Source organism: Mustelus asterias, chromosome 13, assembly GCF_964213995.1.
Source record: "Mustelus asterias chromosome 13, sMusAst1.hap1.1, whole genome shotgun sequence".
In the NCBI taxonomy this organism is placed as follows: Eukaryota; Metazoa; Chordata; class Chondrichthyes; order Carcharhiniformes; family Triakidae; genus Mustelus; species Mustelus asterias.
In genome coordinates, this window is record NC_135813.1 from 99,564,785 (window position 1) to 99,586,674 (window position 21,890).

The 21,890-nt window shown below is 42.9% G+C and overlaps 1 protein-coding gene and 1 long non-coding RNA gene across 5 annotated transcripts in view; both read left to right on the forward strand.

Annotated features, from left to right (window-relative positions):
• The window catches only part of LOC144502950 (uncharacterized), a 36,155-nt gene extending 25,986 nt beyond the window's left edge, over window positions 1-10,169 (forward strand). The window contains exons 2-3 of the long non-coding RNA XR_013499403.1: window positions 3,921-4,153; window positions 7,239-10,169. This is a non-coding gene — a long non-coding RNA (uncharacterized LOC144502950). The remainder of the gene's footprint in view (window positions 1-3,920; window positions 4,154-7,238) is intronic.
• ttc28 (tetratricopeptide repeat domain 28) overlaps window positions 1-21,890 on the forward strand; it is a 764,757-nt gene that overhangs the window by 258,368 nt on the left and 484,499 nt on the right. The window lies entirely within an intron of this gene.

Consider the following 21,890-nt stretch of genomic DNA (forward strand, 5'->3'; position numbering starts at 1 on the left):
TGATCACCTTTGTAGTCTCCCAAATTAAAGTCACCACAGTCCCAGATGACCATAACAGTATGACTGTAACTGGTAGTGATTTAACCTGAGGATCACCACACCTCAGGCGAGGGGCAAGGTTGAGAAGCCGGTGCGGGAATTGAACCCGCGCTGTTGGCATCGCTATGCTTCACTAACCAGCCCTCCAACCAACTGAGCTAAACTGACCTAAATTATTGTTAATCTGGTTCATGTATTGCAGTGGCTATTTTTGAGAGATGTACAATTTTTGGTTTCATTTTAAAATTTAAAGCTGAAATAAAGGCAAATGTCCTATTTCTATTGCATGTCTATTAATCTATCTCCTGATCGAATCAAACTGGCAAAACTTTGAACAGTATGTGTTACTGATGTGCAATATGATGCATGAAATTTTGCCATTATATCCCCAGCATTTGAGGGCGTGTGCTGTTCCTATGTAGGTGATGAAAGCAAGCATTTTGGTCAGGACGGGGTCACAAAAACAGCAATTTAGGATGTCCAGATTGCATCACACCTTTATAACATAAGAAGATAAGAACTTGGAGCAGGAGTAGGCCACCTGGCCCCTCGAGCCTGCTCCGCCGTTCAGTAAGATCACGGCTGATCGTTTCGTGGGCTCAGTTCCACTTACCCGCCCGCTCACCATAACCCTTAATTCCTTTACTGTTCAAAGATTTATCTGTCCGTGCCTTAAAAACATTCAATGAGGTAACCTCAACTGCTTCACTGGGCAGCGAGTACCACAGATTCACAACCCTTTGAGTGAAGAAGTTCCTCCTCAACCTCAGTCCTAAATCTGCTTCCCCTTATGTTGAGGCCATGCCCCCTAGTTATGTAAAAGCAGATTTGTTTATTCTTTGCCTAGTATGATAAATCTACCTCCAGTGGATGGAAAATGCTGGAGGTCAAATTGTGGATGTTGGGCACCTGATTTAGAAGGATACGAAGGACACTGCTGGCTCCCAGTCTTAGTATTGGGAGCAATCCTCGCAAGGAACGTGGAAGCAGATCACTGATAGCACCACAATATCTGTTCAGATATTTCAGATATTTCATACAACCCCTACAGTGCAGAAGGAGGCCATTCAGCCCATCGAGCCTGCACCAACAACAATCCCACCCAGGCCCTATCCCCGTAACGCCACGTATGTATCCTGCTAGTCCCACTGGCACTTACGGGCAATATAGCATGGCCAATCAACCTAACCTGCACATCTTTGGAGCGTGGGAGGGAACTGGAGTACCCAGAGGAAACCCACACAGACACGGGGAGAATGTGCAAACTCCTCACACGCACAAAGTGACCAGAATTGAACCCAGGCCTGTGCGCTGTGAGGCAGCAGTGCTAACCACTGAAGTAGAATATTTGACTTCAGATTTCAACTGGAACCAAAGTGTTGTAGTAAGTGTCAAGCTGCCATAACAAATTCTTCTTCACCATCTTGTCTCTGGGCTTTTCACGTTGTTCTTCGTTATTCCTTTTGTCTTGAAAGCACTGGCAAATGTATCAATAGCTGCTCACTGTAGATTGGAAAAGGATTTCATTCTCCTGTGCTGAATTAAACGTACAGGCACCCAAGTGTTTATTGTTGGGAAAACACGCTGCAGGTCTGCCATCTGTGTGACATAGCAGTAATGTGTGTAGTTGAATCAAACGCCTTTTTTTACATTTTATTTTCTCCCTTTCAGTTTTGTGGTTTGGTTCAGACCACCTCAGTGCTCTCTGCTCCACTCTTCAGCTGTGTTAAAAAATTGGCCCCCACATAAGCTCCAGCTAATAAACCGGGCAATCCGCTTACAAAGCAAAAAATTCTGGTCGGAGCCAAGACAAATGTATAGAATGTGTCAGCGAGCGCAGCACTGAATGTTTGTTTGTTTTAAGAAAAGATGTTACAGAAACCGGGATTGGATTAAATACCATGCTATGTGAGACATTTCAGAAAGACTAATGTTGCTTTAGTGGAAGAAATTAAAACTGGCTTCAGTGACCCTCTGCTATTAATTAAAACGATCAGGTCATGAACTCCGAACCCCAAACAAATGCATTAGCTACAGATAAGACGAATGAATACTCCGTGTCGAAAGACAGGTCAGTGTTAAATAATATAAATTTATTTCCCACGTTTGTCACTTGATGAAAGGAAATGATGACCACCGGTCTATTTTTCAACCTCCGAGGACAGGGCCGTTTTATTTCTTGGGTCTGTCGTAAAGATTATGAAACATTCCATCATATTTTCACACAGCAGGCACCGGACCTCTCGGGGGCCATCGGGATTGAGAGCTGTGTTCCAAGCAGCTCCGCACAAATTGAACTTGATCAGATTGGAATGCCGCATAGCTGAAACAGTGAGAGAAATGGCACCCAGAGCTGTAGATTACAGCATAGAACAAGAGAAAAACAAATACGATGAAGGATCTTGGAGAAATAATTCGAATGAACAGAATTTCTACCATTCAAGCAGAAACATGCATGAGGCAGTACTTTTACTGTTTATTTTAACTCTCTCAGGGAAGCATTGGAGGGAGCTCAGTTGAGCAGGATTTGCGCCTCGATATGGGTTCGTGAACTGAGATGGGCAAGCAGGCTGGATCCCTGACATGATCCCGTGTCCCAAGTCAGTTTCCTGGAGATCAGATTGAGCAAGGAAGAGCTACCCGCCCACAAACAGTGGGTTGTTGTGAGGAGAGACTACACAAATTAGGCCTGTTTTCCCGAGAATTTAGAAGGTTAAGGGGTGATCTGATTGCAGTCTTCAAGACATTAACAGGAAAAGACAGGATAGATAAAGATAAATTATTTCCACTGGTTGGAGATTCTAGATCTAAGGGGCATAGTCTAAATACTGGGGCCAGACCACTCAGGAGAGATATTAGGAAGCACTTCTACACATGCACACACTCTCATTTTCTCTCTCTCTCTCCCTCTCCTTTCTTTCTTTCTCTCTCCTCTTTCTCTCTCTCTTTCTCTTTTGGCTTGGAACGCTCATCCACAAGTGGCAGTTGATGCTAGATCAGTAGCTAATTGAGGGATATAGACCAACAGCAGGTATTGGGAGATGGGCCACAGAGCAGCCATGATATTGAATGGTGGAACAGGCACGAGGGGCTGAATGGCCTACTCTTCCTATGATCCTATGTCAATAAAAAGCCAATTAAGGTCATTTGTCAAAGGCCAGCTGGAATTTTCCAGGTGGCCTGCAGGCTCCTATGGCATTGAGAGAACACAGTAAGAAGTTTAACAACACCAGGTTAAAGTCCAACAGGTTTATTTGGTAGCAAAAGCCACACAAGCTTTTGCTACCAAATAAACCTGTTGGACTTTAACCTGGTCTTGTTAAACTTCTTACTGTGTTTACCCCAGTCCAACGCCGGCATCTCCACATCATTGAGAGAACAGCAGGAGGTGTTTTCATGGTAGCAGACCAGGTCCAGTGCCTTGGAATCTCTTTGAGACACCCCCTACAGCTGCCATACCTACTTAGCTACAACTGTAGCCACAAACGGCTGTAATGGACTTTCCTCTCTGTAATGACAGTTTGGCAACTGTGGTCAATTTAAATTTCAATCCTGTTAGATGTGCTGAGCAAGTGCCACAAGATGGAGGCACCCTCTCTGCAATAGCACACTGCAGCTCCTTCAGTGCTGGAGGGCCACCTTAATTGAATGAGAGCAGCATTCCTGGCCATTAATTTTTGGTCAATCCAGCAAAAATAAATATTGGACAAGTGCTGCCAACATGGTGTACGGCCGGGGTCCGCGTGTGATCCCGGTATCTGTGTCCACACCCAAAACTAAAATCCTGCCCTCGACTCACATAAGGCATACTTCCTTACAAGCTTTGCTGTTGGCCCACTAACTTCACTAAATGTGATCCCCTCATCTGCTTATCTTTGTAGCAAACAGGTGAGGTGAGAATGACAAAATTTACACCAAAAAGCCCAAACAAAACTCAAGTCAATGGGAATCTATGGGAAACCTTGGAGTCATACCCGGCACAAAGGAAGACGGTTGTAGTGGCTGGAGATCAAACATCCCAGTTCCAGGACATCACTACAGGACTTCTTCAGAGTACTGTCCTAGACCCAACCATCTTCAGCTTCTTCAACAATGGCTTTCCTTCCATCATAAGGTCAGAAAACGGGATGTTCGCTGATGATTGCACAATTCTTAGCACCATTTGTGACTCCTCAGATATTAAAGCAATCCATGTCCAAATGCAACAAGACTTGGACAATATCCAGGCTTGATCTGACAAGTAGAAAGTAATACTTACACTCTACACGTGCCAGGCAATGGCCATCTCCAACAGGAGAGGATTTAACCATCACCACTTGACATTCAATGACATTACCATCACTAAAACCCCCAATATCAGCATCCTGGGGGTTTTTATTGATCAGAAATTGAACTGGACCAGCCAAATAAATACTGGGGCTACAAGGGCAGGTCAGAAGCTAGGAATCCTGCGGCAAATAACTCACCTCCTGACTCCCCAAAACTTGCCCACCATCGCTAAGGCACTAGTTAGGAATGTGATAGAATACTCTCCACTTGCCTGGATGGGTGCAGCTCCAACAACACTCGAGAAACTCAACACCATCCAGGGCAAGGCAGTCCATTTGATTGGCACCCCTTCCACGAACATTCATTCCTTCCACCATTGATGCACAGTGACAGAAGTGTGTACCATCTACAAGATGCACTGCAAGAACACACTAATCCTCCTTAGACAATACCTTCCAAACCCATGACTGCTATCATCTAGAAGGACATGGGCAGCAGATACCTGGAAGTTTCCCTCCCAAGCTACTCACCATCCTGATTTGGAAATATATCACCGTTCCTTCACTGTCACTCAGTCATAATCCTGGCACTCTGTCTGAACAGCACTGTGGGTGTATTTATACCATATGGACTGCAGCGGTTCAAGAAGGCAGCTCACCATCACCTTCCCGAGGGCAATAAGGGATGGGCAATAAATGCCAGTGATGCCCACATCCCCTGAATGAATTCAAAAGAATCAACTGCATCACTCAGCTCTGTGCCACATTTGCCCCTGATCCCATCAAACACTTTACCTACCAATGTTTACGAGTGCTGTACTAATCCAGTACACCATAAAACTCCTCACCCATGCCTTTTGAAACAAACGTTTGGCAAAATGTTTGCAAATGGTATTTATTGAAGTGTGTGAAAATAATTTATTTCCCCTCTGAAACTGAGAGCATATCCCAGTAACCTTCTCCTGCAAGTCTACAAACATTACCTTACCGCGGACTTCAGGCCCTACAAGAGAATCAGAGTCTGCCCAGTTTCAACTCTTGCTTCCCCATTCCCATGTGATTGTCACAAGAAACATCGCTAACAATGGGAACTCAGTGGAATGGGAGGATTGAACCTGCGTTCCTCGATTGTTGCTGCTCAGTGAGCCTCATAACCTGATCTGCTCTTGTGGTTTTCTTACAAACATAGCCTGGAATTCTCGGACCTCACCCACGGCTAGGATTCTCCGGTCCCGCTGCAGTAATTGGACCCTTAGCTGAGTGCCGAACTCTCCGTTCTCGCTGTTAGCGGTGACGGGGTGTACAAGACTGGAGAATTCTGGCTACCGGGCACAATCTTCCTGGCCGTTCACGCCCCGCTGCCACTGCAGTGAGGATGGAGAATTTGGCGCCCAGCCAAATCTCTGATCACTGCAGCGGGACTGAAAAATCCTGCTGGCGTGATAAGCTGGAAAATTTCACCCAATGGGTGGGATTTTACAGCCTCGCTCGAGTGAGATAGAAAATTCCCGCCCGAGGCCAATGGACATTTCCGTTGTGCGCCTCTCGCCTGCTTCGATTCTGTGGCGAGCGAGGCGGTAGAATTCTGGCGGATGTGTTTAAATTGAGTCAGAATTATAGCCCCTAGAATCCTACTTCACCCAAATCAAATTTCTGTGGCATGTGGATAAAGATTCCATCGTAAATCTGTCCTGGTTTGGGAAACACTTCGATTTCAATACAATAGCTTAAATAGGCTGGTCTGCCAACAATTTCAAATTTTTAACTGCAAAGATCATGCATTTTAAAATGTTTAAAGACCGTTTACTAGACTTAACCAAAGTCCCTGTGGATTCTGTTACTGTCTGAGCTGGCTAGGTGAAATAGTTCGATGTTAAGTGCACTCAGAGTTTAAATGACGTGCAGCTAAATAAGCATATTTAAGTATTGGTATTTATAGCAAAATATCACGCTTAATTGTGAGAGATGGTGGTGATGGGGGAGCAGAGCTTAAACATTAAGAATGCAATTGAACCTGAGTGTTTCCTCTTTCTAATTGGAGTGAAATTGCAGCTTTGTGTGCCTGTGTGCTTAAACTGGTTATTAACCCTGCAGCTGTTATCGACATATCAGTAACAGATAGGCATTCCATTCTATAATGTCTTGTTAACTCACAATTTAACAAAACTAGGAATTGCAATACATTACTGCGAGTGCGAAAATCTAATGCTCTATTCACCATGCTAGAAGATGTAACTTGAAAAGTACATAATTAGAAAGTCTAAAAGACTTCTGTTTTGCCACCTTTATTGACAATCTGAACCGATTTCATGAATGAGGCTTGTGTCCCATGTACTTGGTATGTTCCTTTTTCTAGACCTAAGGTGACCTAGTGTAAAATCCAAACTAAATGTTGTTGGTTAGGCGCAACATTCCTCCCCAAGTATTTAAACTACTTCCTGGCAGCTGGAGCTGTTTTAAGGGAAGTAGCTTGAGATAATAGTTAAGGGATAAGTTATTATATTTATTCAACACCCTCAAATTATCCAGCTGCAACATATTGTTGGTAGATTTTAATACATTTGGGGAAAAACAAACTAACGTTAATTTTTCTGTGCCATTACTCCCAGTTTTAAATTCCCTTATACTAGCACCCTTGGTTGGGAGGGTTTGGCAGTTCTGGGAGAGTTTGACAGTTCTGGGAGAGTTTGACAGTTCAGGCTGCTAATCCTTGCATGTATCATCAATGCTTGATGAAGCAGAGACACCTGAGGGCTATGAGAGCATACGGAGAAACAGGAGCAGGAGTAGAGCATGTGGCCCTTCGATGCAGCTTCACTATTCTGTGTGACCATGGCTGATCTTCAACTTCACTTTCCTGCCTGCTCCCAATCCCCTGATTTCCAGAAAGACCAAACATCTGTTAATCTCAGCCTTTTCTATATTCAACAGCATCTACACTCCTCTAGAATTCCAAAGAATCACAAACATTTGAGTCAAGAAATTTCTCCTCATCTCAGTCCTCATCTCATTCTCTCTTCCACCTTCTTCCGTTGGGAAAAAGATACAAACGTCTGAGGTCACGTACCAACCGACTCGAGAACAGCTTCTTCCCTGCTGCTGTCAGACTTCTGAAGGGACTTGCCTTGCATTAAGTTGATCTTTCTCTACACCCTAGCTATGACTGTAACACCACATTCTGCACTCTCTCGTTTCTTTCTCTATGAACGTTATGCTTTGTCTGTATAGTGCGCAAGAAACAATACTTTTCACTGTATGCTAATACATATGACAATAATAAATCAAATCCTAAAAGGTCCCCCCCCCAGCCCCACCACCACCACTATCGGGAACATTCTTCTGAATCCGCCCTGTCTAACCCTTTTAGAATTTTATAAGTTTCTATGAGATCCCCTCTCACTAAACTCCAATGAATATAATCCTAACCGATTTAGTCTCACCTCATTTGATAGACCTGCCATCCCAGGAATCAGACTGGTAACCCTTCGCTGTACTACTTCTATCGCAAGGACGGCCTTCCTCAGATAAGGACACCAAAACTGCACACAGTACTCCAGGTGTGGCCTCACCAACAATTGCAGCAAAACATCCCTATTCCTATATTCGATTCCTCTCGCTATGAAAGCCAAAGTGCCATTTACTTTCTTTACTTCAACACAATTTTTTTTTACGTTCTTTAATTCTTGAACACATAATTTCACTTCTGTAAAACCAAATTGACTTAGTTTGATGATGCCATGATTTTCTAAGTACACTGTTTAGACTTTCTTAATGATAGACTCCAGCGTTTTCATGATAACTGATACCAGGATAACTGTCCTGTCGTTCCCTGTTTTCTCTCTCTCTCCTTTCCTGAATAGCAGTGTTAGATTGGCTAACGTTCAATCCGCTGAGATCATTTTAGAATCAAAGCAATTTTGTAGAATCATAACCAGGGCATCCTCTATCATTTTGACCATCAGGTCCTGAGGATTTGTTGGATTTAGTCTCAAGTTTCTCCAGTACTTCTCTCCACTGATATTAGTTCCCATAGTTTCCTCATTCCTATTAGCTCTTAGAAGGCCCTCTGTTTCTGGAATGTAACTTGTGTTTTCTATTGTGAAAAAGTCACAAAATGTTTGTTCAATAATTCTGCCATTTCTCTCTCTCTCTCTATCTCTCCCCCCCCCCCCCTCTCTCTCTCTCTCTCTCTCTCCTCCTCCTCTCTTCTCTCTCTCCCCCCCCCCCCCCCCTATATTCTTGGCTAGTTTACTCTTGTATTGTATTTTTCCTCCTTTATTAATCATCTTTTTGGTGGCTGTTTCTCAAACACTCACAAGCCTCTGTAATTTTGAGACCCTCTTTTAATCCTTAGTAAGCCAAGGATGGATTTCTTTCTTGAGTTTTTATTCTCAAAATATTTTTGCTAAACACTTTAAGTTGTTTCTTTGAAAGTTTCCCACTGTTTATTTACCACCATATGTTGTGTTGATTTATTCTATCACCTATAGCCAGCTCTCTCCCTCATATCTGTGTTTAAGTTTAAAGTTTTTGTTTGTGTTTTGAGAATGTTGTTTTCAATTTTGAAATTCAGTTGTATTGTGGGCCATTTATGTACCCCCACCCCTCCTTCCTTCCCCTTGGATTCTGAGACGTTGTGGCCGAGGGAGTGTTGGCGGGAGTAAATTGCATGGATGGAATTCCCTCTGGAATCCTGCCTGCCAAGGTCTGAACATGATGCTGGGGCAGGTGGGATCTCGGAAGGAAACCCACACTTGCCCAAATTAAGGCCCTTAAATGGACTCCATCAGAAACCCCCCAGCTAAGAAAAGATTGATAGTCCCCTATCACTACCACATCCCCTTCGTCCCCTCTGCTTGAGACGCACCCTGCACCACGGCCAGTTTGCTCATTCACCATGAAGTCTTAGCTCTAACCTATACGGGTAGCAAGTACCTAATACCTGTTGGTCCTTGTGAATTTGATCACTTAATTCATTTAAGTCAATTAGTTACTAATTTAGTTATCTAAAGTGATAGCAAATTACAGTCTCTGAGCTTGGAGACACTCACTAACCACTGAAGGAAACAACAGCACTTCCTTCATCCTCTGCACCACGTTCCCGACTTAGCACTCAGTTCATGAAGCTCTCTGCTCTTGGATCATCTGTGATTCCCCACAAGAGAAAGATATCCTCTCCCTGCTGGTGTTTTCTCCCTCTGTTGCATGGTGGTCTTTCCTACCACCCTGTACTGGGAAAGTACAAGAACAAACATCAGCCTGAATTTAGAAGTGAAATTCAAATCTTTTGAGTGGGAGTCCAACACGTTTAGTACTGCAGCTGGAGGGCTGAAAGCTGGTTTGACTTATTGCTGCTGGCACTTGTGCATTTAGAACAAAGTTTTCCATGGCGGCCAGAGCTTTTAAATGGAAATTGAAAGTATTTGATTCATCTTGACTTGGTTTAGGCTGCAGGGAAGCTGTTTGTTAATGGAGTGTAGCAATGGCTATTACATTCTCTGGATCAGCAGTCCCTGGAGGTCCATCCTTTGCACCCAAACACCAAACATAGCAGGAGGCTGAAATGAAAAATATTGTGTCGTTTTATCAGTTGTATACATTTATGTCAAAATTCAATTCGCAATTTCCAGGCTCAATTTCTACTTTTCCAAGATCATGTTTGAAAAGTATAAATTGGACCAGGAAATTTTGAATTGAATCTTGACATGAATATATATAATTTATCAACACACATTCTGTTTTTATTTATCTCTCTCTCTCACTATATATAAATCTATATTTGTATATCTGTATATATCTTTCAATCTTCTCTTCCTTCTGAAAACTATTAAAAGCATTGCACGGCATCGCGTAATAACCACTTTTCTGTTTCATTTGTCATCATTTTTATTCCTTTCAATCTTGGTAATGTTCCACTCATGGGTGCGGGACCTTCAGTTTAGCTTTTCAGTGGAAGAGGACCCCTTTGTTTTATGTCACAACCTATAGCAGCAGACCACTTTTAGATCTTAGATAAAAGCAAACTGCTGGAATCTGGAAAAACTCAGCTGGCCTGACGGCCTCTGTGGAGTGAGAGAGAGAATAGAGCCAACGTTTTGAGTCAGGATGGCCCTTCGTCAGAGCTCGTTTTACATCTTTCTTTCCTCCCTTCCTGTCCTGTAGGTCACGACCCATCCTGGTCTGCAATATCACTGCTGCTAATGGCCCTCCAGTGGCTCACCCCAAGTTCAGCCCCACAAGGAATGTCGTAGGATGCTCCGCTGTTTAGCCCTTCCCCATTAAATGCACTGAAGATCAGGAAAACCATCCACACCGAAATAAACCAAAAGAGAAAATGCTGGAAAATCTCAGCAGTTCTGGCAGCATCTGTAAGGAGAGAAAAGAGCTGACGTTTCGAGTCCAGATGACCCTTTGTCAAAACTAAATAAACTTCTGTTCAAAATTAAAGATTGGATGACTTACCTAAAGACCCGTGACTAAATGAAATCATTAGCACGGTGCATTTCATGAATATTTCAAGGGCAACTAGGGATGGGCAATAAATGCTGGCCAGACCAGCAATGCTCCTGTCCCATGAATGAAAAAAATAAACTGCGTCTTTATAAAAGGAAGTTGATCAACTTGCGTCTTACAGCATAGACTGTTCGCACAAAGTGCTAGCACACACTAATCCTCTCATCGTGTATATTATTGACAGACCAAGTATTACTTCCTGGCATACTTCGAACTGGCCTGCTGAGTTTTGTTCAGTTAAAACTGTCAAAACATTATTTCAAGTTACTGAAAATGCTTCAAAGCAAATCACAGACGGGCAGAACGGCTGTGTAAACTTATTCTATCTCAATGCCATGTGTGCTTCAAGCAAATCTGACCAGCACCTTGTTCTTTATGCTGTAATGCTGCCAAATGTTGCTGAAACCAGACTGACACACTGATAAATCCTAATTGCAGCAGCCCTTGCTGTGACTGCTTCTGATGGAAGAAGCAATGCCACTTGGAAAGAACATGAAAGGGATTGAGCCAAGTTCTTCACTCTTAGGAAGGCCAGAAAGGAAGGAAAAAAGGTTCATTCGAAGTTACGTCAGCTACTCGGGCTTCCAAAATCAGTTCCAGTCAATCTTGATTTCTACACAGTAGGCCTGTAAGAAGGAGGGGGAGTTTAGAAAAAGATATCTTTACAGCTTGGGAGGAATTAGAAAGGAAACCTTACAAGAACATTAACCATAGTTACCCTGACAAAATAAATCTTGGAGTTTGGCATGAGGGCTTGGTCACCAAGAGTAAACCACCCTGATGATGTTGGCTGGACTTGGAAAAGCCAAATAAGAATACACCGTTGGAAGTCTATCAGCCAGTGTAGTGATATCTTGAACATGCTTTACAGAATGAAACTACATGGATTGAAATATATTGCATGTGGGAGCTATGCTGGCTGATATCTTGAGCTCTGTGATCCGAATTACATAAAAACAACAAATTCCCTGCAGTTTTTATGTAGCCTAATTTTGGTGAGCTAGTTATCGTGACAGCTGGGGTTGGTGGGCTGATGAAACCTTGGAACGAGTTACCGTATAATTAGGAACATTAACTTGGAACTTATTTTGTTGTTAATTGTTCTGAAGAATCAAATATTGTTTGATTTTTGTGGCACCTGCTGAAAGCAATTGACAACACTAATGCAAGTTCTTTACAGGCTGATTTTTGCATGTCAAATGCAGGTGCTCTTGTAGAGTAGTGTTTATTAGGTGGCTGGTAAGAGAAAGCTTATTAAATGAAGTTAGGTTAATATAGATGTCCATGTACTTATTTTTCTGTTCAAGCCATTATCCTGGACGAGTTGTGAAAACCTTCTTTGGGGATTTATTGGATACAAGAGCATACTTTTTCCTAAAAGTTACAACACAAATGTATGTAATTTATAAACGCAAATTCTGTTTTTATTTCTCTCTCTACGTCATGGGTGGGATTTTCCAGTCATGCTCGCCCCGAAACTGGAAAATCCTGCCCAAGGCCAATGGACTTCCTGTGGTCCGCCCCTCGCCCGCTATGGTTCCCGTGGCGGGCGGAACAGGAAAATTCGCCTCCATATCTTATTTATTCTCCACCCTAGCTAACACTATTCTGCACCATCTTTCCTTCTCCCCTATGTACTCTATGAACGGTATGCTTTGTCTGTATAGTGTGCAATAAACAATACTTTTCACTGTATACCAATACGTGACAATAATCAAATACACCTATAATAATATAATATGTATCTGTATGTATTACAAATGTATAAATAAATAAGATATCTTATACTGTATAATATACTATTTATCTACTGCAAGCAAAAATGTCACAAAGGCCATGACATGGGGCTTTCATCACACTTTAGCACAATAATCAGGGCGGCACGGTAGCACAGTGGTTAGCACTGCTGCTTCACAGCTCCAGGGTCCCGGGTTCGATTCCCGGCTCGGGTCACTGTCTGTGTGGAGTTTGCACATTCTCCTCGTGTCTGCGTGGGTTTCCTCCGGGTGCTCCGGTTTCCTCCCACAGTCCAAAGATGTGCGGGTTAGGTTGATTGGCCAGGTTAGAAGTTGCCCCTTGGAGTCCTGGGATGTGTGGGTTGGAGGGATTAGCGGGTAAATATGTGGGGGTATGGCCTGGGTGGGATTGTGGTCGGTGCAGACTCGATGGGCCGAATGGCCTCCTTCTGCACTGTAGGGTTTCTATGATTTCTATGAATAACAGCTGGCCTTGTTGGATACTGGAAGATCAGCTCAGCTTACGAATATCATTATCATACAGACCCTGTGCAGCTTGAACTTTGCACAGGGAGTAAAGTGAATGGAGACCCATAGCTCAAAATTAAAAGGATGTGGTCACTTAAAAAGAAACATTCTCGGAGTCATCGTGAAAGGTTCAAATACATTTTGTAGAAAAAAATCAGCTTTTGTAACAGAGAATAAGAAATGATGGGTTGGGTGGAGAGGACACTTGGCTCTCTGTTAAAGCATGGAATTAGTCTCTGGGTAAATGGCCTCTTTTACATGGGGAGGCGCTGGCCTTGTGGTATTATTGCTAGACTATTAATCCAGAAACTCGTCTCATGTTCTGGGGGCCCGGGTTCGAATCCCGCTACGACAGATGGTGGAATTTGAATTCAATTTAAAAAATCTGGAATTAAGAATCTACTGATGACCATGAAACCATTGTCAATTGTCGGAAAAGCCCATCTGGTTCATTAATGTCCGTCATGGAAAGAAGTCTACCGTCCTTGCCTGGTCTGGCCTGCATGTGACTCCAGAGCCACAGCAATGTGGTTGACTCTCAACTGCCCTCTGAACAAAGGCAATTAGGGGTGGGAAATAAATGCTGGTCAGCCAGCAATGCCCAGGTCCCATGAATTTAAAAAAATCATTCATGTTGCATGGATTTGGGGATGGGTTCATTTCTTTATAATTCTAGGGGCTAACCATACATCCTGCCTGGTATAGTAGGCGGCAACAATGCTTAATTCTCTCGATGGTACCTTCAGGGCTGAGAGTTGCCCCTCACACAGTTCCAAACTCCTGCATAGCATAACTCTATCACTCCAAGATACTGCAGCAAGACACACATCACTGGTTATTTGCTTTTGATGGTGCTATTTTAGTACACTTTTGAAGCTGGTCACTTACTTTTGTCTAATGTTGAGGACATGGATATTACTTTGGAGACTATGCTTTGGAAAATGCATCAATGCAGTAGTAACGTTGCTATTTAGTGAAACAGGAGATGAACGTACTTGATGTAGGTTGCACATAAGCTCAGGTTGCAGCACTGGCTAAGAGCCATAAACATAAGAATTGAAGACGTGGACTCGCATAGAACAGAAGGTAGCCAAGTGCGTCTGCTCCTTCAAAGAGCATTTCTGTTAGTTTCATCCACCTGCTCTTTCCCCATGTCCCTGCAATTCTTTTCTTTTTCATGTACTTATCCAAATCCCTTTTGAAGACTATACTTAATCTGTAAACTATCAAGCAGTCACGCCAAATCCTAACTACTTGTGTAATACATTGTTCCTCATGCCACCTCTGGTTCTTTTGCCAGTCTCCTTAAATCTGTGCCCCCTTCTTATTGGCCCTTCTGCTTCACTTAATTTACTCCGTCTAAATAAATCCTTCATGATTTTTATTGCTTCTATCCAATCCTCTCTTTGCTATTTCTGCTCAAAGGAGAACAAACCTGGCTTCTTGACCTACCAGGTAACTGTAAACCCTCATCCTTGGAAACATTGTCGTAAATTTGCTGTGTGTCCTCCTAAACTTTTACATTCTTTGTTAAAGTGTAGTGCCCCGAATTGAGTACACTACTCCAGCTGGGGATGAACAAGAGTTTTATGCAGATTTAGCTCAACTTCCTGGATTATTTTACACCAATGCCTCTATTTATGAAGCTTGTACATGTTCGTCTGTCCAGTCACCTTCAAAGGGGTCCCAAGTCTATCTCATCTTGCATTCACTTTAAAATTCTATGAGTTAGCATGCATTCTCTCCGCTCCTCCTTCCTACCAAAATGTATCACCTGTCATCTGCTATAGGTTACCCATTCCAAAAACCTGTCCATCCCCTCTTCCAGTCTGTTACTATCTTCTTCATAGTTTATCACATTCCCAAATTGCATGTTATTTGCAAAATTCAAAATTGTCTTCTTTACCCCAAGTCACTGATGTATGTCAAAAATTGCAGTGGTCAGTGTGTTGAGCCTTGGGGACCTCCAATACGAAAAACAGCCATTCACCACAACTCTGTTTTCTGTCTCTTACCCAATTTTGTATCCATTTCCTTCCAACCCAGCTAAAAGCCGATTATGTGGTATTTTGTCAAATGTCCCTTTTTAAAGTACGTGGGCGGGATTCTCCAGTCTCGTCCATGGCGGGACCTGTTGCGAGCAAGAACGGAGAATTTGGCGTTCCAGCCAAAACTACATTCACTTGCAGCGGCACCAGAATATCCCCACCGCGAGTGAGGACGGAAGATTTTGGCCCGTGTACCTGATATCAACTCCACTGCCCGCATCAATTCTGTCTAATATGTCACCAAAAAACTCAGTCAAGTTACGTAGGAACGCAGGAGAGGGTCAGTTGGTTCCTCAAGCCTGCGCCACCATTCAATTAGATCATGGCTGATCTTCTGCTCTACATAATTTTCCCTCACTATCCCCTATCCCTTGATGCCTTTAATGTTGATGGCTGAGTGGTATTATCGCTAGATTATTAATCCAGAAACTCAACTAATGTTCTGGGGACCTGGGTTCGAATCCCGCCACAGCAGATGGTGGAATTTGAATTCAATAATTAAAAAAAGCTGGAATTAAGGATCTGTTGATAACCATGAAACCATTGTCGATTGTCGGGAAAACCCATCCGGTTCACTAATGTCCTTTAGGGAAGGAAATCTGCCATCCTTACCTGATCTGGGCTACATGTGGCTCCAGAGCCACAGCAATGTGATTGACTCTCAACTGTCCTCGGGCAATTAGGGATGTTGGCCAGCCAGTGACACCTATGTCCCACTAATGAATTAAAAAAAATCTATCAACCTCAGTCTTGAACATACTCAATGAGTTGAGCCTCCACAGCCATCTGGAGTAGAGAATTCTTGCTCTTTATCTCTTTAGCTATCCAGGGAGCTCTGACATTGGTCACCCTTCCTTTCCCCCGGCCAGGACTGTACCTGAACCAACTTTTCAGACCCTACTCACTGCATTTCTGCCTGGAAGTTTCTGAATCCGATTTAGCTGGGCCAGATATCTTCCTAATTTGCATTCCTACCATTAACTGTTTAACAGGCAGTGACAATATAACCAACAGTAATAAGTCATTTAAATATTTCTGCATTGCGTTTACACATTAATGAGGCTAAGTTAAGAGCCAGAAATGGTCCAAATGATTTAGCTTACTGAACGCAGAGACGGCTGAATTGAAGCTCAGTGGGAACTTGGTACAGGGCCGGCTTTTCCGATTGATTGCATACTGTACCTCTTTTCTGGCACATTTGCTGCCCCTGTATTCAAGACAGCTGAATTTACCTCATTATATCTGGCAACAGAAAGTTATATAAGGGATTGTTATTATACCCATCAACACAATGTAGAAACACCAAGTGCATCATTGCATATATTATTTAAAACTATTGGCAGTTTTAAAAAAAAGACACTTTGGAGGCTAATTGTGTTGGTGAGGGAAATGTCTCCAGATTACAATTGCTTGCAGATTCCTGTCTCTTCCCTCTTGAGGACAAGCTGGGTCATGAATTTCAGAAGAAACCAATGGGAAATTATTGACTATTGTGTGCAATTTTTGTTCAAGATTCTTTGGATCTAATATCTGTGTTGCAGATATTGAGTTTTGCAACTGCTTAATGTTTCTCCTTCATTACGCAGCCCTGAGTTACTGCTCCTGTGCACTGTAATGTGCAAGATCATGCAGCAGCAGCTGCTGTTGGTCGTTTTCCGGACACTTTTTTGTGTTTAATTTTCTATGCTTTCGCGATTCAAACCTTACAGGGTTTTTCTCTGCAGTTAATTACATGGTGGTTTAGGGACCCAGTTCCTAATAAATGGGGAGGAGGGGCTGCAGGTAGAAGGCAGAACTGTGACACAGTGACACAGTCTGACCATCAGCCATCTGGATGGCTGTAGCCTGCTGGGCTACTACTGTCACGTACGGCAAAATGGCACTTTGCTTCTGTCTTAAGGTGCATATTTTTGTGCAAGTTGGATATTTTTGTACTGGTTTTCTTAAGCAGATACGTGTTTTGTACCATAATTCCTACATTCAGAATAGGATTATTAAGATTAAAATGGTAATTGTAATTTAACTCAAGTGCATTAATTCAACATGCTCTTTATCAGAATTGATAAATTGATGGAGTTTACAAGCAATGGGTAACATACTATACTTATTCATCATTGGCATAAGGGGAGCAGGAGTAAGGAGTGCTGGATGCAAGACAGTGCTATTGAGTGTAAATTACTAACATTTTTGTATTTTAAACTAAAGTAACTGGGGAGGTGATGTATATGGTGGTATTATCACTAGACTATTAATCTAGAGACTCAACTAATGTTCCGGGGATGGGGTTCGAATACTGCCATGGCAGCTGGTGGAATTTGAATTCAATAAAATATATCTGGAATTAAGAATTTACTGATGACCATGAAACCATTGTTGATAGTTGGAAAAACTCATCTGGTTCACTAATGTCCTGTAGGAAAGGAAATCTGCCGTCCTTACCTGGTCTGGCCTACATGTGACTTCAGAGCCACAGCAATGGGATCTTGATCAATTGGGTCAGTGGGCTGATGAATGGCAGATGGAGTTTAATTTAGATAAATGCGAGGTGATGCATTTTGGTAGATTGAACCAAGGCAGGATTTACTCAGTTAAAGGTAGGGCATTGGACAGAGTTATAGAACAATGAGATCTAGGGGTACAGGTTCATTGCTCCTTGAAAGTGGAGTCATAGGTGGACAAGCATTTGGCATGCTTTATTTCATTAGTCAGAACATCGAATACAGGAGTTGGGACATCTTGTTGAAGTTGTACAAGACATTGGTAAGGCCACACTTGGAATACTGTGTACAGTCCTGAACATCCTATTATAGAAAGGATATTATTAAACTAGAAAGGGTGCAGAAAAGATTTACTAGGAGGCTACTGGGACTTGGTGGTTTGAGTTATATGGAGAGGCTGGATAGACTGGGACTTTTAGGAGTGATCTTATAGAGGTCCATAAAACAATGAGGGGCATAGACAAGATGGATAGAACATAGAACATAGAACATTACAGCGCAGAACAGGCCCTTCGGCCCACGATGTTGCACCGACCAGTTAAAAAAAAACTGTGACCCTCCAACCTAAACCAATTTCTTTTCGTCCATGAACCTATCTACGGATCTCTTAAATGCCCCCAAACTAGGCGCATTTACTACTGATGCTGGCAGGACATTCCAATCCCTCACCACCCTCTGGGTAAAGAACCTACCCCTGACATCGGTTCTATAACTACCCCCCCTCAATTTAAAGCCATGCCCCCTCGTGCTGGATTTCTCCATCAGAGGAAAAAGGCTATCACTATCCACCCTATCTAAACCTCTAATCATCTTATATGTTTCAATAAGATCCCCTCTTAGCCGCCGCCTTTCCAGCGAAAACAATCCCAAATCCCTCAGCCTCTCCTCATAGGATCTCCCCTCCATACCAGGCAACATCCTGGTAAACCTCCTCTGCACCCTCTCCAAAGCCTCCACATCCTTCCTGTAATGTGGGGACCAGAACTGCACACAGTACTCCAAGTGCGGCCGCACCAGAGTTGTGTACAGTTGCAACATAACGCTACGACTCCTAAATTCAATCCCCCTACCAATAAACGCCAAGACACCATATGCCTTCTTAACAACCTTATCTACTTGATTCCCAACTTTCAGGGATCTATGCACACATACACCTAGATCCCTCTGCTCCTCCACACTATTCAAAGTCCTCCCGTTAGCCCTATACTCAACACATCTGTTATTCCTACCAAAGTGAATTACCTCACACTTCTCCGCATTAAACTCCATCCGCCACCTCTCGGCCCAACTTTGCAACCTGTCTAAGTCTTCCTGCAAACTACGACACCCTTCCTCACTGTCTACCACACCACCGACTTTGGTGTCATCAGCAAATTTGCTAATCCACCCAACTATACCCTCATCCAGATCATTAATAGTCAATATCTTTTTCCAACTGTGGGGGAGTCTAATATAAGAGGGGAGAGATACAAAAGGATACAGAGGGGGAAGTTTTTCACACAGAGGATGGTGAGCGTCTGGAACAAGCTGCCAGAGATGGTAGTAGAGGCAGGTACAATTTTGTCTTTTAAAAGCATTTAGACAGTTACATAAGTAAGATAGGTATAGAGGGATATGGGCCAAAGGCAATTGGGACTGGCTTAATGTTAAAAACTGGGTGACATGGACAAGTTGGGCCGAAGGGCCTGTTTCTACACTGTAAACCTCTATGACTCTATAGCCACATGAGCAGTATTTGAGGACTCTGCGTTTGTACTCGATGGAGCTTAGAAGGATGGGGGGGGGAGGGATTTCATTGAAACTTACAGAATACTGACAGGCCTGGATAGAGTGGACATGGAGAAGATGTTTCCATTCGTAGAAGAGACTCGGATCTGAGGGCACAGCCTCAGAGTAAAGGGATGACCTTTAGAACTGAGATGTGAGCCTGGAATCTCTGAGTAAGCTATTTGGTGCATTTGGGCCAAAATTGGCATAACCAGCGGAAAGGTACCATAATTGCAGAACCACAGAATGTTACGGTGCAGAAGGAAGCCTTTCGGTCCATCAAGTCTGCAATTTTAAGCAGAGTTTGTGTTCAGTGCAGCTTATGGTTCCCAGCTTTTGGGCGAGCTTTAAAGACATCACACTGGAAACGGGTCCCACTCATGAGGCAGGATTTTCCGGCCGTGCTCGCCCCAAAACCAGAAAATCCCGTCCGAGGTCAACAGACCTTTGCATGGTCGGCCCCCTGCCCGCTACGATTCCCGTGGCAGGCGGGACAGGAAAACTCCCCCCACAGTATGTCATTTGGAATTTGGACATTTTGAGTAGTCACTGACAATGGAGTCAATTTAAGATGAAGAATTGAGAGTCAAAATTGAGGCGTATTGACTTAAGTATGTTTTTTATAGTGTGCACATTAGTGCCACATTCTATTACATTGACAAACAAGCTGGCAAGTTGATTTGTCTTCTGATCTTCCTGAGGCTGCACATTACCAATAACCTCTTGATTAATCAGCAAGTGGAACTTTCACCAATGCATAGGAGCCGTTCCTCCTCAGCATGCGGCAGTCAGCTGTCAGATTAGGTATAATGTTGGCCGCCGTGTGCACTCTATGAGCTGTTGAATCTGATATAGAGCAAGTACCTTATTTCGCCACGCCCCCCTGCCCCTCTTCCCCTGGTGCATGTCACCATTTGCATTCCCTGTCCTTTTAACCCAGGTGTTTTAGAAATAAAACTGCTTAATTGGAGCAGCATTGTGATGTGGACATGTCTACTCCAGGGACTTGGCCCAAAGCTGTCAGAACTCATCAAAGATGTGACCCTCAACCAACTGATAGAAATGATCTTTAGAGCCATTATCCCTGAGGATGCGCAAACCTAGTCCCTCTAGAGATGAATGGTAGTGATTGAACCTGCTGCATAAGTCTCCATTGAAGCATCAAGTAAACGCCTATTAAGGATGATATTAATTTCCTTCCCACACCCATAAACAGTAATCGGAAGACTGCAATCATACCTATATTTTCAGATGGGTTCAGGATTTATCTTCTATGATATTGGTATTTAAATACATACATCAGGGAGCATTTGAGAGGAATATATGATTGGCAAGGCTGGTTTGATTCACTATCCCCCAATAATCAGTCTATTGAAATTCATGAGCTTGATTCCTGTGACGAGATGTTACATGGGGACAAATCTGAATGAAAAATCACAATACTTCCAACACGCGGTGGGACTGCAGAGGAATTCAAATAGGTTCTTGACCACTTTCTGTTTTATGGTTTTAAGATTTTAAATACAGCAAGTTTGTGGTCTTTGAAACCATAGCTTAGTTAATTATTCATTCAGCACTTCAATCACAAGGTGAAATAACAGGAAGTTTTGTCGGTCCGGTTGCATGTGGAGTCATTTCTCACAATTCCACGCTTGTGATTCTCCACACCCTTATCGTTTTCTGCATTTCGTTATGTTGCTCAGGGAAGGTGTCGAGTGGAAGCGAGCTTCCCTGTCTTCAGCGAGGAAGGCAAAGTTGACAAGTAAGTCAACCAAGACCACTTGCAGCTGTCTTAACTTGGCATAATTATCGAGTCCCAGGAGCAGGTCGCTAATAATTCTTGACAGTAGTTCATGAGAAGGAAGGGGGAGAGAGTCTGGGTGCACATTTCTTCTGGGGAAGAAGTACATCCAAATAAAATAAGCAAAGCAATCCTAGTGTTCTCCATTTACATTAAAAACCATGTCCCCACGTTATTTGTGCTTTCGCTGACAAACGCCTATATATAGTTATTCCATCCTCTTCCCTATACAGGCACCATATAATGTTCGAAATGAGATTCATTTAAGAAATGGACTAAGGCATCTTTTCAAAGTAACTTTTATGAGCAGATGCAAGCATTGTATGTCTTCATATGCTGTAGTTGTGTTCGGGGTTTAACTGTATGGATATTGTTGTCTCCAAGTAGCATTTCTCTCCATAAGTTGCTGATCTCCAGTAGTAATGCTCAAGGGAAGTCTTCCCTCTCAAATGCCAGGTAAGTTCAGTAATATTCTGGAGTATATTGCATTTTTATGTTCTTATATCTGGTGCTATATTCTTACTTTGGTATTCTTACTTGCTATTGTATTATAATATTAGTTTCTCGTTGAAAGATTGTCACCTCTTTTCTCTATTTGATTTGTTGCCTGCTTCTTCAGTGATTTAATTATGACTCCCCAATGAATGGAGGTCTTGCGGCTCAGTGGGTAGTGCCCCTGCCTCTGAGTCAAA